This window comes from Carcharodon carcharias, chromosome 9 (genome assembly GCF_017639515.1).
Source record: "Carcharodon carcharias isolate sCarCar2 chromosome 9, sCarCar2.pri, whole genome shotgun sequence".
In the NCBI taxonomy this organism is placed as follows: domain Eukaryota; kingdom Metazoa; phylum Chordata; class Chondrichthyes; order Lamniformes; family Lamnidae; genus Carcharodon; species Carcharodon carcharias.
In genome coordinates, this window is record NC_054475.1 from 8,622,543 (window position 1) to 8,638,761 (window position 16,219).

General features: G+C 47.3%; 1 protein-coding gene across 7 annotated transcripts in view; it reads right to left on the reverse strand.

The window, feature by feature from the left end:
- The window catches only part of plekha6 (pleckstrin homology domain containing, family A member 6), a 329,654-nt gene that overhangs the window by 158,513 nt on the left and 154,922 nt on the right, over positions 1 to 16,219 (reverse strand). The window contains exon 1 of one of the 7 annotated variants that reach the window (XM_041195228.1): positions 14,904 to 15,174. The exons of the other annotated variants lie outside the window; for them this stretch is intronic. The gene's annotated coding sequence lies outside the window, so the exon portion shown is untranslated. Of the gene's footprint in view, positions 1 to 14,903; positions 15,175 to 16,219 lie in introns of those variants that run through there. 7 annotated transcript variants of the gene reach the window in all.

The window sequence follows — 16,219 nt, forward strand, 5'->3', positions numbered from 1 at the left end:
TCTGCCTTTCTCCTGACTCCACACTTTCAGCACAGGCCAAGAGTTGCCAGGGAACCAAATGAGCTAGGAAAAGGCTCCATCAACGCTGGCCAGCAAACACCCAGCCCACCCTCCGTTACCCCTAACTAGAGTCACCACTTCAGTCCTTATCGAATTCCACGGCACGATTTCGAAACCAAGGGAAACTACCTCTGGTTTTCCAGCCAAAGTTTATCCCTCAGCCAACATCTTTCAAACCGGTTATCTGGCCATCAGCACACACCGCTGTTTGTGGGAGCTTGCTGTGTGCAAATTGGCTGCCATGTTTCCCACTTTAGAAGAGTGACTAAACTTCACAAGTTGCTCATTGGTTGTGAAGCACTCTAGGGAGACCTGAGGTCATGAAAGGTGCTATTGACATTTATACAGTGAAAAGGGTTTCGAAATCATGCACGTTTGTATTCTTACAAAACCTAACTGAATTATACACCACCGGTTAAAAGGCATCAACTTAAACTTCTCCTCACATGGTTCAGTCAGTGACGATAGTGCCCAGTGTAGCGTGGAGAGACATAAATCAGATTAGATGGCGTGGCAGGCACTGAATTAGAAGATCTCAACCATGGAAGCCATAGCGACAACACAGCAAGAGTGTCAGCCTTTGGCTCGGCAGCAGCGCTTTGGTCTATGAGCCAGAAGAAAATGAGTTCAATTCCCACTCCAGAGAGTGCAGCATGTATTCTAGGCTGACACTTCAGTGGAGTGCTACTCTGCCTGAGGTGCTGCCTTTTGGGTGAATCATTAAACCCTCGCGGGTGGACATAAGCAATCTCATGGTATTAGGAGGCATTGGTTAACCATTTCCCATTTCAAACTGAACCTCTGAAAATTAATTCTGGTTTCGGTTAACTATTTCGTGGAAGAGCATGGAGGTTCTCCCTGGTGTCCTGGCCAATACTTATTCCTCGATCAACATCACTAAAGGAACAGATTATCTGGTCATTGTAACATTGTAGATTGTAGGAGCTTTCAGTGCAAAAACTGGTTGTTGTGTTTCCAACATTACAACGACTCCAGAGGTGGCGCTTTTGATCAGCCAGAGTTCACAAAGAGCCCCAAATCAAGTCTTTATTTTGTCCTTTGAATTGGCTTCAAGACCCCTGTGATAGCGAAAGGAATAATCAATCTGAGCTCCAGTATGTCAGAGGTTCTCAATCGGGGGTCTGCAATCTCCTAATGGTCCTCAAAAAGGTGTCTATGGTGTTAATTGTATATTAATTTCATTTAATTGTATGCAGGTAGTGGGCACTTTCTGGGGATTCATTTGAACCCCTCATAAATAGATTCAGATTAAAACTGTGGTTGTGAGGTTAGGAGCTGTAAGCTTGTAATGTGTAGTGCTGTAAATAAAAGGGTGTAAAGATTGGCTCCACAGTTCTATCCTTCACCAACGGGCTTTCTGCAACAGAACAAAGCGGTCTCTGCCAAATCGGACTCAGAAATGTCAAATGGTGAACCAAAAATGAATCACCAAGGCAAAGTGACTGGGACCTCAATCCCTGTGGTTTTAACCAGTCAGCTTCGGTTGGTTTCAGCAACCGGCGCCAGCTTCCCAGTGGCTGACGGGCTTAGTTCCAGGATCACTGGGTGCTCCTTCAGCAAGGTGAGCCCAAATAGCGCACCCAAGACAGTCGATCCCAGCCCATGGATCTATCAGTCAGGAAGCAGTCACTTGCTTTACTCCTGTCGCCACGCCCGGCAAAGGCGCAGACCCACCGGCCGGGTATCATGCTCACCAGCTCAGCAAGCCACTTCCACCTGCCTTCGACACGGAGACAATCTAATTTACTGACCCCACAACCGATACAGGAAAGCTGGCCCCGGTACACAAGGCCCGGCAGAGGAGTCACTATTTTACCCTTTTCCCTCGCATGATTTGGGGCCAGTGTAGCCGAATAGCAAACGGCAGAGTTAGGGCTTCCTAATGAGCCATTCCTGGAGAGAAAACTGGACTCAGAATTCCAGAGTCACGTGTGTCAGAGCGCAGGCACAAGAACAGGGGTAAATTCACAGAGCCCAGCACTCTTATCAGGAGGCATTGGTTAACCATTTCCCATTTCAAACTGAACCTCTGAAAATTAATTCTGGTTTTGGTTAACTATTTCCCTCCTTTTACTAATTTCTGAATGTCTTGGTTTATCAATGACCTGCTGTTTGGTTAACCATTTCCCATCTCAGGCTTGATCCTTGTTGCTATTTTTCCACTTTCAGTCAGCGATTTTTCACCATATTTTTTTAAGGCAAAGGTAGATTCTTGATAAACAAGGGGGTGAAAGATTATCGGGGGCCGGTGGGAATGTGGAGTGGAGGTCACAATCAGATCAGCCATGATCTTATTGAATGGCAGAGCAGACTCTAAGGGCTGAGTGGCCTATTCCTGCCCCTAATTCAGACGTAGGTATGTACTAACTTGGTAGCTTTTGGTTAATTATCTCACTGCTCTCCTATTACCCATTTCCCCGTTCAGTTTTATTCTCTCAACATGGTTTTCAACTTTTTGGTTAATCAGTCCTAAAGGGAGTGCGACACAGGTTCACGCGACTGGTCCCTGGGATGAGGGGATTGTCCTGCGAGCAGGTATTGAGCACAATCGGCCTATATTCCCAGGAATTTGGAAGAATGAAGGGCGATCTCATTGACGATGAGAAGAGCGAAGGCATGGTAGCTAAATTTGCAGATGACACAAAGATAGGTAGGAAAGTATGTTGTGAAGAAGACATAAGGAGTTTGCGGATGGATATAGATTAGTTGAGTGAGCGGACAAAAATCTGGCAGACGGAGTACAATGCGGGAAAATGTGAAGTTGTTCACTTTGGCAAGAAGAATAAAAAAGCAGAGTATTAGTTAAATGGAGAACGATTGTAGAATTCCGGTGTACAGGGGGGTGACTCATGCAAGAGTCACAGAAAGTTACTATGCAGGTACAGCAAGCAATTAAGGTAGCTAATGGAATGCTATCCTTCATTACAAGAGGAATTGAACATAAAAATAAGGATAAAAACAAAAAAACTGCGGATGCTGGAAATCCAAAACAAAAACAGAATTACCTGGAAAAACTCAGCAGGTCTGGCAGCATCGGCGGAGAAGAAAAGAGTTGACGTTTCGAGTCCTCATGACTCTTCGACAGAACTTGAGTTCTGTCGAAGAGTCATGAGGACTCGAAACGTCAACTCTTTTCTTCTCCGCCGATGCTGCCAGGCCTGCTGAGTTTTTCCAGGTAATTCTGTTTTGTTATAAAAATAAGGATGTTATGCTTCAGTTATACAGGGCATTGGTGAGACTGCATCTTGAATTGTGCGTTCAGTTTTGGCCTCCTTATTTAAGGAAGGATGTGAATGCATTGGAGATGGTTCAGAGGAGGTTTACTAGATTGATACCTGGAATAAGTGGGTTGTCTTATGAGGAAAGGTTGGACAGACTGGGCTTGTTTCCACTGGAGTTTAGAAGAGTGAGGGGTGACTTGATTGAAGTATATAAGATCCTGAACGGCCTTGACAAGGTGGACGTAGAAAGGATGTTTCCTCTTGTGGGTGAGTCCAGAACTAGGGGGCACTGTTTTAAAATTAGGGGTCGCCGCTTTAGGACAGAGATGAGGAGAAATTCTTTTCTCTGAGGGTTGTGCGATTTTGGAACTGTCTACCTCAGAAGGCAGTGGAAGTAGAGCAACTGAATATTTTTAAGGCAGAGGTAGATTGATTCTCTTGCCTAACAAGAATCTAAGGTTATTGGGGGGTAGCTAGGAACATAGAGCTCGGCACAGAAACAGATCAACCATGATCTTATTGAATGGGGAAGCAGGCTCGAGGGGCCGAACGGCCTACTTATGCTTCTATTTTGTGTACTCATATGAAACACACAAAACTCTTCAGGGGTAGATGCTTAGAAAGTGTTTCCCCTGGCTGGGTCTGATGAGAGATCATCGACTTGAAACGTTAACTCTGTTTCTCTCTCCAAGGAAGCTGCCTGACGTGCTGAGTATTTCCAGAATTTTCTAAGTTTACGCCAGTCTGTCTCAGCTGGAGCAGAAAGATCCATTGAAACAGGAGTAGGTTATTTAGCCCCTTGAGTCTGTTTCGCCATTTGATAAGATCATGGCTGATCTGCAACCTAACTCCATGTGCGTTCTGCTACCTCATATCCCTTAATATCTTTAGTTAACCAAAAAGTCATGGGTTCAAGCCCTACTGCAAGGGAATTGGAATACAAGAATAAAGAAGTCTTGCTACAATTGTACAGTGTCTTGGTGAGACCACTTCTGGAATACTGTGTGCAGTTTTGCTCTGCACACTTATAGGATGTACTTGCATTGGAGGCGGTACAGTGAAGGTTCACCAGATTGGTCCCTGGCATGAGTGGGTTGTCCTATGATGAGAGGCTGAATAAATTGGTTTTATATTCTCTGGAGTTTAGGAGAACGAGAGGTGATCTTGAAACCTACAAAATTCTGGGGGGGTTTGATAGGGTAAATGTTGAGAGGTTGTTTCTGCCAGTTGGGGAGTCAAACACAGGTACACAGGGGCTCAGTCTCAGGATAAGGGGCCAATCATTTAGGGCTGAGATGAGGAGAAATTACTTCACTCAAAGGGTTGTGGATCTTTGGAACTCTCTACCCCAGAGGGGTGTGGACGCTCCATCATTGAATACGTTTAAGGCTGGGATAGACTGATTTTTGGTGTTTCAGGGAGTTAAGGGATATGGGGAGCAGGCAGGAAAATGGATTTGAAGCCCAAGATCAGCCAGGATTGTTGTGAATGGCAGAGCAGGCTCGAAGGGCCATGTGGTCTACTCCTGCTCGTATTTCCTGTGGTCTTGTACTCCAGTACCTGTGGTGTAAACTTCACTGAGGCTCTGCCAGATACTCAAAGGTGCCACCCCTGAGATGAGACGTTCAACCAAAGATCCGTCCGCTTTCTAATTGCTCCATTCGAAGAGAGACAGGTAATGATGATCTGGGACTTGCTGTGGGGGGGGGGGGGGGTGGAAATGGAGTTGATCGATTATTTCAAAAGAAAACTGGGTGGGCACTCAAGGGAATTAAACTTGCAGGGCTAGGGAGATAGAGCAGGGGAGTGGGAGTGACTGGGTTGCTCGATGGGCCAAATGACCTTCCTCTGTGCCGACTCCATGAAAAATAGTTCTCCTGGTGTCATGGCCAACTCAACCAACAACAGTTCGAATCTTCTTATTCTGAGGAAAGGACCTACCATGTTGGACCCACTTACTGGTGAGAATATGCAAAAGAGAAATAATTCTTGCACGTGGACTGTGCTGAGATTTGTCCGAGGCCATGCTCAGTTGCTATATAAATGCAGTGCAAGCTCTTATGTCCATGTTCAAAGAACTGAAGCTGCACTTCCTTGAGCAGGCCACTGGATGGCACCCAAAGGCTGACCAGGTCTCACTGGATTGAAACTTGAATCAGGCAAAACAGGATCACTCTTGATTAACGGGGTGAGATTTAAAAATTTGCAGGGCACACCATTATGCAGAAAAGGCCACATTCCAAACACAGTGGAATGCCTTCAGTGGGAGTGTGCAGGTTGGACAGCAAGAGGCCTTTCGGCCCATCGAGCCCATGCTGACCCTTTCAAAGAACAGCTCAATTACTCCCACTCCCCCTGCTCTTGAAGCAATCCTCCTGTGAGTATGTGTTTGTTGAAGGTTTTTCTCCAGACCCAATGTTACACACTGATATCATTAAGTGGAATGTACAAACAGCTGGAAATGGAACTCTAAATCTTTAACCACAACAGGACAAACCACAGCAGGTTCTGTGCTGGACAGCTTTAATCAGCTCACTGGATACAGAAAATCAGACAGTGCCCTCGAGAGTATTTCACCAGCACCCAGTGTAAAACAACTTGAGGGTCCTCACTGTCAGCCATCTTGTGTAAAGCTGTGCGAGTGCCATCCTGCTTTCCTGCTACCCACCCTCTCACCTGCTCCCACATCAGGCAGGAGCACAGTTGTCTTGACACTAATATACATGAATCCCTCAGACGATGGTTCAGTGGTGTTAAGTTCTTGGGTTACTTTTCAGTTATATGTCCAGCAAGAGGCATTTAGAATTAGAACTATTTGAGCTGATAAGCATGAATCCTTCATTATCCCTTCCTAGAAGATTCCCTCTGCTGGTACATGTGTTTGTGTTTGTGGTAGCCTCAAGTGGACAAAATGCACAATGCAATTTTCAATACGCTACAAGTGATGTTTTTTTCCCCCCAATTCATTCATGGGATGCAGGCGTCGCTGGCTAGGCCAGCCTTTATTGCTCATCCCTAATTGCCCTTGAGGTGGTGGTGGTGAGCTGCCTTCTTGAACCACTGCAGTCCATGTGGTGTAGGTACACCCACAGTGCTGTTAGAGAGGGAGGGATAATCAGAGAGTCCTGACTGAATAGGGATGGCGAACATAGTTTGTATCAACATCATCTGCCAACCTTGTGTGTGCGCTCTGAAATCTATTACTAAAGATGAAAACCACTTTGTGGCATCTTTTAACATTACATGGGATCGCATTACATTCCATAGGATATACAGCACAGAAAACAGGCCATTCAACCCAATGACTCCATGCCAGTGTTTAAACGCAACTCGAACATCCTCCCATATAGTTCCTCATTTAATCTACTATTGTAACCCTCTATCCCCTTCTCCCTCATATGCTTGTCTAGTTCCTCCTTAAAGGCATCGTTACGATTCACTTCAACCACTTCTTGTGGTAGCAAGTTCCAAAATCTTCCCACTCTCCGAGTAAAGTGGTTGCTTCTGAATTCCCTATTGGATTTCTTGTTGACTATCTTATATTGGTGGTCTCTGGTTCTGCTCTTCCCCACAGGGGGAAACATTCCCTTTGTACACATTCGATCAAAACCTTTGAGACTTGTGAAGACCTCAATGAGGTCAGCCCTCGACCTCGTTTTTTTCCAAGAGGGAAGAGGCCCAGCCTGTTGATCCTTTCCTGATATGTATACCTGGACATTGCTGTAAATCTCCTCTCAACCCTATGCTGTGCTTCTCTGTCCTTTTCATAATAGGGCAACCAGAACTGCACAAACTTTCCTATTTTTCAAGTCTATTCCTCTAGAAATAAACCTAGTTCTTGGTTTGTTTTTTTTTTAATGGCTTTGCTGACCTGTGGCGCAACTTTTAGCGATCGGTTTATTTGTACTCCAAGATCCTTTTGTTCCTCTACACTGCCTTCCAAGCAATAAGCGACCTCCCTATTCTTCCTACCGAAAACTGTTGTCCAGAATCTCTTCTGGTGAAGTAGGTGGTGCAGTGATAACGTCACTGGACTACAATCCCGAGACCCAGCTTAATCCTCTGGGGAGACAGGTTCAAATCCCACCACAACACAGCAGCTGGTGGAATTTAAATTTGATTAATGAATTAAAATCTGGAATTGAAAGCTAGTCTCAGTAATGATGACCATGAAGCTATTATCAACTGTTGTAAAAATAAACCCATCCGGTTCACTCATGCCATTTAGGGAAGGAAATCTGCTGTCCTTACCTGGCCTGGCCTGTGTCTGTCTCCTGATCCACAACAACATGGTTGACTCTTAACTGCCCCTCCAAAATGGATGAGTGACTCACTCGGTTCAGGGGCATTTAAGGATGGGTAACAAACGCTGCCTTGTCAGCGACGCCCACATCCCATAAAAATAATGCACTGTGTTGTCACCTGCCACCTGAGTTGGCCAATCAGGTTTGGGGATGTGTGGTATGCAGGACGTCAGTGTCACTGGATCTCAAGCCTGTGATTGGCTCGAAATTACGGTTCAAATGTCACCAATAACTTGCATTTACATGGCACCTTTAATGTAGGGAACAATCCCATCGTGCTTCACAGGGGAATTATTCAACAAAATTCGACATCGAGCCACATGAAGAGATATTCGGGCCGATGACTTAAAACTTGGTCAAAGAAATAGGTTTTAAGGAGTGTCTTAGAGGAGGAAATAGATGGAGAGATTTAGGGAAGGAATTCTAGAGCTCAGAGCCCAGACAGCTCTAGGTACAGTGGCAAAAGATGCTATGTAAATGCAAATCTTTCGTAACACCCTGGCCAGAGCTTTTAGGTCAGCAGGGACTCCAGAAGACCCACTGCTATTTTATACTCTAATGAGCAGCTCTCCAGTCCCTCCAGAAACAGCGCTGCAGTGGCCGGAAGAGGCATTGCAAGAAGCTTCCTGACCCTAAGTGCAAGGAACCGGAGAAATAGTTAAGTGGCAGGGGTATGGGCGGGGAGGGTAAGGGAAGGCCTGGGGGAGCTGCGAGGTGGGGGGGGAGGGGGGTGCAATCGGAGTCTCGGGGATAGGCCGGGTTGGTTGGGGGGGGGGAGATCCGCAGGTCACCGAGCCTTAAGGGGAGGGTGCCCCCAGTCAGAAGGGAGCTCCTCCTGATGGAGGTGCCCCCTCACCCAGCTTCCTGCTTGAGATCGAACTCCCTTCATTTTCAAGAGAAAACCCATCCGTGCGAGTTCATGTTCCCCTCCGCCTCAGGATCCACTGTGTGAGGTGGGGTGGGCATAAAATTCTGGCCCCTGAATCATCCCCCCCCCGCCCCCCCACCCACCTCCCCCCACCCCGATACTGGGTAACTGGAAAAGAGCTGGAATCTCCCCCTTACTCAGGACAGTCTATAAATTCCCCTTTCCAGGTTCACAGCAGAAGGCGCTTTCACTGCCAGAGGTGATTTGGCTCTGAATTAAATCCAGACTGAAGCCTCTCAGTAAAAGCCGAGTCCACTGTCATCAGCTGAATGTAGGAGCATTCATGGCCCAGCATAACCTTAATTCAGCGGCTTTGAGAGGCACACTTTAATCGCTGGGCTTGTGAATGGACACCAGACACATTCACTGGGTGTCAAATATAGGGTAGAGTCATAAACTGGAGTTGTGAACCTTCCTGAAACCAGCAGCAATTAGAAGTATCTAAATGCTATGGTCAGAATGTGAAATCCACAGGGACTCCACTTTCACACCTGAATCAAACTGTTCCCAGTCTAATTCCCATTCTGCCCAGTGTTTCACTTTGGGACCTGGATTCTCATTCACATTCCCCTGGCCAGCAGGGTACAGCATCCCTCAGTCACCTGTTGCTGGTAGTTAAACATGACGTTCATAGAAACTAGGAGCAGGAATAGGCCATTCAGCCCTTCGAGCCTGCTCTGCCATTCATTATGATCATGGCCGATCATCCAACTCAATAGCCCGCTCCCGCTTTCTCCCCATATCCTTTGATCCCTTTCGCCCCAAAAGCTATATCTAACTCCTTCTTGAAAACATACAATGTTTTGGCCTCAACTACTTTCTGTGGTAGCAAATTCCACAGATTCACCATTCTCTGGGTGAAGAAATTTCTCCTCATCTCATCTCATTCTCCTGGTTTAACATTGCTGAAAAGCAGTTTCGGCTCTGTACCAACACTAAACATGCCTGGCAGCCACTGGCAAAGAGCATAAAGCAGCCAGAACCAGATCAACTTTCCTGGTTTGAGCTTCCAGCGACTTTGATGGGAGTAGTAATCAGGAAAGGCATGAAGCAAGCGGCCTATTGCGTATCGCTCGTTTTACATTACAGCCCCAACTGTTTACTAAGGGCGTTGGTGTCAATGTGATTTGCCCGTGATGTACAGTGGCTGGTGGAAACGAGAATTCTTAAAAATCGCTTAGGAAATCTTCATCCTTCTACCTCCTGCTGGGTTATATGCCCAATGTCACTAATCACACCCATGGTAAATGGCCCAATAAGAGATGGCATGAAGGGTTGGGGAGACTGAAGGCAAAGGGTGGAAGTGGAACTGAATGTAGGGGAATGGGGGTAGGGGAATGGCGGGGGTAGAGGAATGGCAGGGGTGGGGGGGCGGTGTTGGCGGGGAGCAGGGAAGGGGACTGAATGCAGGTGGCGGGGAAGGGGACTGAAGTGGAAAAGGTGACCGGGACTGATAATGGCTGGAGTTGGAGGAGGGCTGAAGGAGGGAGGGTGGGGCACATCAACCAGGTACCAAGATGCTCAAACTGGCCATAATAGTCGGCGCACTTAAAACAATTTAAGCCACACCTTCATAATTGACATGGGAGGCAATGGCAAATGGCCAGTGTCACAGTCTAGGCAATTGTCCTGGATAAGCCCAGGAAGCTGAAAGCAGTGGAGGCCCTGTTGCCAAAAGTCAAAATGACTCCAACCAGAGTGTAAATCAGGCAATAATACTGAACTGAACCTGAAGTGGGGCGAGACTTCCTAAATCCAGGGAGTGTCAAGTTGGGCCAAGGTTCTGGGATTGGGCTGCATGCTCACTACAAACCTCTTCATTTCGACTTTCAAATACAACACCCCCATTTCCTCTGCCCTCGCACCTCTCTTACTTCCTGACTGTCATTTGTGACTGGCCTCTATGCGGCTATTGTTGTGGAAACAAGATCAGTGCTGATAAATCGGCTGCCAAATATTTGCATGTTAAAAATAAACTCTCAGGGGATCTGCATAAATATTATACCTTATTAAACATACGAGTTTCTGAGGGGGCTTGACAGGGTGGATGCTAAGAGGATACTTCCATTCCCAGGGTAATCTAGGACGAGGGGACAGAGTTTCAAAATAAGGGGCTGAATTTTGCCGTCGGCGAGCAAGGGATGGGGCCATTTATATTTTCAGGAAGGCGGGGGTGCAGCAATATCAGCTGCAAGCCCACCGACCTGTCAATGGCCAACTGAAGCCATTGACAGGATCATGTAAACAATTAAAGGAACTGCCCGTCCAACCTTAAGGTTGTCGGACAGGCCAGGAGCCCCGGCGGCTAATAGAGAAAACATGAAACCTCGTCCACCGGCAGGATGAGGTTTCATGCGGGGATTTAAAAAGTTTAATAAAGTTTTAGTGTGGATTACGAACGTGTCCCATCTCATGAGGGGGACATGTTAAGGATTTTTTTTTATTATTATTTTTAATGTTTTTAGAACTGTCAGCGATCTCCCTGAGGCAGCACTTAGCCTCAGGGAGATGCGCACATGCGTGAAAGAGCGCACTCTCACATTTGTGGAATCCCCCTGCCCCCCCCCCCCCCCCCCCCCCCCCCCCCCCCCCCCCCCCCCCCCCACACAGGGAGCGCATAGCGCTTCCCGGTGGACGTCACGCTAGACGGGTCTTAATTGGCCCGCCCACTTAAAATAGCGGCGGGGCCCGCTTCTCCAGCAGGGATCGGCTCCCCTCCCGCCGGAGATTGGGTCTGGCCAGACAGGCAGAAAATTCTGCCCAAGATGTCTCCCATTTAAGACGATCAAGACAAGGAGGAATTTCTTCTCTCAGAGGGTTGTTGGCGTTTGGAATTCTTTCCCCCAGTGAGCACTGGAGGCTGGGTCACTGAATATATTCAAGGTTAAGTTAGACATATTTTTGATTGATGAGGAAGTCAAGGGTTATGGGGGGGTGGGGCGTTGAGGGACGTGGGAAGGTAGAAAGGTGGAGTTAAGGCCACAAACAGATCTGCCATAACCTTAGTAAATGGTGGAGCAGGCTTGAAGGGCCAAATGGTCTACACGCCGGCTCCTATTTATTTCTTATTTCAGCTCCAATAATGAAAAATTGCCAGAGCGAGTCACCCTGGGCTGGATTTTACCAAGGGCTTTGCGGCCTAGCTGTCGGGATGAAACCTGGGCCCTGAGCCTGCACATGCCAACAGCGGGTCCCGCACGGCAATTTTACAGGAGGCAGCCTCCTAATTGGCCATCCATGGGCCAGACATCCGATTAAGGATGGAAGGTAACAGGATTACCATAGTGTAAGAGCGCTGTACAGTGGGAATACCATAATATAAGGATACTACATGACAGTGGAATTATATTTAAAGGGTATTGTTTGAGACGGTGCACCAGGTACCAGATCTTAGATAACAGGAGAACCATATTATAATGGTTTCGTATGACCACGGAAACCTAACAAGAAGTGCCTTACAAGAATACGTTATTATAAGAGCACAGTATAACACATAATAGTATCATAGTTCTATGTAACAAGCAATGCTGTGTTATAATTATGATGCATGACAGGAGTATAGTATTACCTGAGTATAGATGACGGGCATTTCATTCTGTGAGGGTGCTATAGTTTTCATCTAAAAATACATTTCAATGATCTGGACCTTTGCCTCTGCTTTATGCCGGTGTCTGTTTTTCATTCACAGTCCATCTCCCTCTTCGCCTCCAGACTCGACTGTTCCAATACATTCCTAGCCAGTCTCCCACACTTTTATCTTCTGTGCATTTGAGGTCGTCCAAAACCCTGCTGCCCAGATCTTAGCTCACACCAAGTCCCATTCCGCTATCACCCCTGTGGCTCGATGGCCAAGGGGCTCCCACTTAAGCAACGCTTCGATTTTAAAATCGACCTTGCTTTCAAACCCTCCTCCATGACCTCACCCCTCCCGATCTCTCTGTGACCTCCTCCCCAGGCAGACAACTTTCTGAAATATCTGCTCTCCTCTGATTCTGGCCTCTTGAGCATCCCCGATTTTAATCACTGCACCAGTGGCAGCAGCTGCCTTGGCCCTGAGTTCTGGAATTCATCCCTACACCTCTCCAACTCTCTACCTCTTCTATTCCTTTAGGGTGTACCTTAAACTTCCTGCTTTGACCAAGTTTTTGATCGTCTACCCTAACTTTACCTTATGGGGCATGGTGTCTAATTTTGTTCTATAATGCTCTTGTGAGGGGCCTTGGGGCGTTTTATTATGTTAAAGGTGCTATATAAATGCAAGTCGGTATTGACTGAGTTATGGGAAAATAAGCTCCCTGATCCTGGTGGCCAAAGACTTGAGAAGTGAAACCTCACTGGGCCTGAGTGAATATGGTCAACCAACTCTGAAATAAACGCAACCCATCCTTGGGATCAATATTCTGGACAGTTACGATGCTAGCTCCGAGAGCAGCAAAGCTATAAAACACAGCAATCTGCGTAAACAAAGACACCCCGCCTTATCCAGAGGAGGGGAAATAACAGAAGTCTTTTTTAGTTTCCCACACCCAGATGATGTACAGCGGCACTTACTGCACTCGAGATAATTACTTCCAATTTCAACTCGTTTTGCTTAAATTCCTTTTTGCACCCAGTTTCCTCCTGGGCCCACAACACAGCAGCTGACGTGACTACATGCCAGCCTCCCCGGTGGTGCCTCGTCCAGGTGCCAACCCTTCATGTTAAGGGCCCTGATAGCAGAGCGTCAGCACGGCTCCTTGAGCTGGGCAATGGGAGGGTGGGTGGGGGGTGTGGGGGTGGGAGGTGGTGGGTGGGCGGTGGGGATAGCACCACAGCCGAGCCCAATTTATGTCCTCATGGGTTGCATTCGCTCAACCGCACTTTGGGAAGTCACTGAGTAACAAACAGAAACAGATACCTTGGTTCTGGACAGTCAAAACGTTACAAACGCCGTCCTGGCCTAGATGAGCTATTGCAAGGCACCGGACTCGGCACCGGCCTTATCGGTGACACTCAGCCCAGCGACGCTGATCATTGTAGCATCACCAAAGAAAGACTTGCATTTGTTTGGCACCTTTCATGAGCCCAGGAGATCTCAAAGTGCTTTACCAGCCAAATAATTTCTTTGGAAGTGTGGTCACTGTTGTAATCCACAGCAAACTCCGACAAGCAACAATGCAACTGACCTGTCCCATTAGTGATGTTGACTGAAGGATGAATATCAGTCAGGGGCTCTGGGAATAACTCCACATCCTGTCAGTCAGCCAGCCACCCCACCCTCACCCCCCCACCACCCCCCCCACCCCACCCCCCAACCCCCAAAAAACCCTGTGTTATTCTTTAAAATAGAATTATGAGGTCTTTTGCATCCACCTGAGGTGGGGTGGGGGGAGGTGGGGAGACAGGGTCTTGGTTTAACATCGCATCTGAACGACAGCACTTTTATCGGTGGAGCATTCCCTCAGCACTGGCCCTGGGAGAGTCAGCCCAAGAGGCATGTGCTCAAGTCTCTGGAGTGGGGCTTGAACCCCAACCCCCCCAACCTCCTGATTCAGAATTGCAAGGACTCCCCCCACTGAGCCACAACAGGAAATGGAAACATTTTTTTTTAAAGAGAAAAGAATGTCAGGGAGGAGAAAGAAAAAACCCCTAAAGAGAAGGCAGGAAAACCTGGAGATTATAGAGGAAAGTACAATGAAAAATAAAAGAGTTGTAGATTAGACAAGCGCCTTCCTGCAGCTACAAAGAGGTGATGCATTAACTTGAGAGCTGACAGACTCAGTGCTGAGCACCTGTATATTTTGATAAACTCACCGAGCCACTTTTATCAGGTGTGCGAGGGTGGCTTCAGGGCGATCTGTCAGCTATCTGCCCACGTTCTGTCTCTCTCTCTCTCTCACACACAGCAACACATTTATTATTCCATTTGAAAAATCCTTCATGCAGAATGACAGAACTCCCAAAACACCACTGGCTGCCCTGTGTTGCCTTTGAAGTTCACACACACATACACACACACACACACACCACATACACACACACACCACACACACACATACACACCCACATACACACCACACACACACACACTGCAAACACACACACACGCAAACACACACACACACTGCAAACACACACACACACAGCAAACACACACATACACACACACACACATACACACACACACACACCACACACACGCAGACACACACACACATACACGCAAACACACACACACATACACACACGCAAACACACATACACACACGCAAACACACACACACACATACATACACACAGACACACACACCTGCTGCTCCTGAACTTGGCAGCCGTGCCGGGCTAGAGAAGGGACCATATCCCACGTACATAACAAATGACACATCGTACCTGGCCGGTGGAGCTCGCTGCAGCCTCTGGTGTTCCTCCCTCCAGCCCCAAGTCACAATCCGACGTTGTTACGCAAATAAAAAAAGTAAGTGGCAGCCGATCAGGACGACAGCAACGCGACTCTGCTTACCGTGCCTGTGAAGCTGCTCCCGGAGTACCTGCCATCAAAACAGCAGCCACAGGAGCAGCCTCCCTCCTCTCGCCCTGTGTGTGTGTGTGTGTGTGTGTGTGTGTGTGTGTGTGTGTCGGGGTGGTGTGGTGTGTGTGTCTGTGAGCCTTCTCTGCACACTGCTCTGAAATCTGACACCTCAAGGACTTGCCTAACTGCTCAGTGCAATCTTCTGCTTTCCATTGAAGCCTGGGGGTGGGGGAGTGGGAAGAACAGATAATGTGACAGGCAGGCTCACTGGAAGAGTTACAGTTTATAATGACAGGGCTCTTGATTCACATGTGACGTAAGCTGCATTGGTTAGCTGAGCAGGTGGATACCAGCAAAACAAAAAACGTCAGAAGCCGCTTGGCGCTTCTATTAAAGCAATGCCTTTTCAAATCAATTATCTCCCCCAGTCCCAAATTCCTACCCTGTTTCTTTTTTTCCACAAGACACTGGCTCAACAACAAACAGCAACTTGCATTTATATAGCACCTTCAATGTAACAGAATGCCCCCAAGGCGCTTCGCACGAGCGACAATCAGTCAACGCTCAACACCACATGAGGGGATGTTAGGTCCCAATAAAAACAGAAAGTGCTGGAAAAGCACAGCAGGTCTGGCAGCATCGGTGGAGAGAGAAACAGAGTTAACGTTTTGAGTCGGTGTGACTTTTCTTCACAGCCTGAAGCATCTTCAGAACACGAAGGCTGGTTAGCACAAGTGACCTGAGATACAGCCACATTAACAAGAACGTTGAATTAAAAGTTGTTTTATCCGACTTACGTCGTGTATATGCAAGTGATCCATAAAGATAAAACACTGGGGTAGTCCTGACAGTGCTGCATGGACACAGGTTGAATCTCAGATAGTTGAGTCGAAGGACAGAGCAGAGGGTAATGGTAATAGTGGGAAAGGGCTGATCCAACCTTGTTGGTACATTGGAGGGTCTTTGGGGGGGTTCTTTAACTCCTGACATGCACGTATGCTCCCAATGTGACCCAAAGACTATTCAGCAGAGGATGTCACTTTGCATTTAATCTTGTCAACATCTCTTGAAAAACATTGAGTTTACATTGATAGGAAAAGTATTTGAGCAAGGTACATTTATTGTAGCTCTAACTGTGTCAAGGAATGAGCACAGTGCACATATTCCTGTGCCAAAA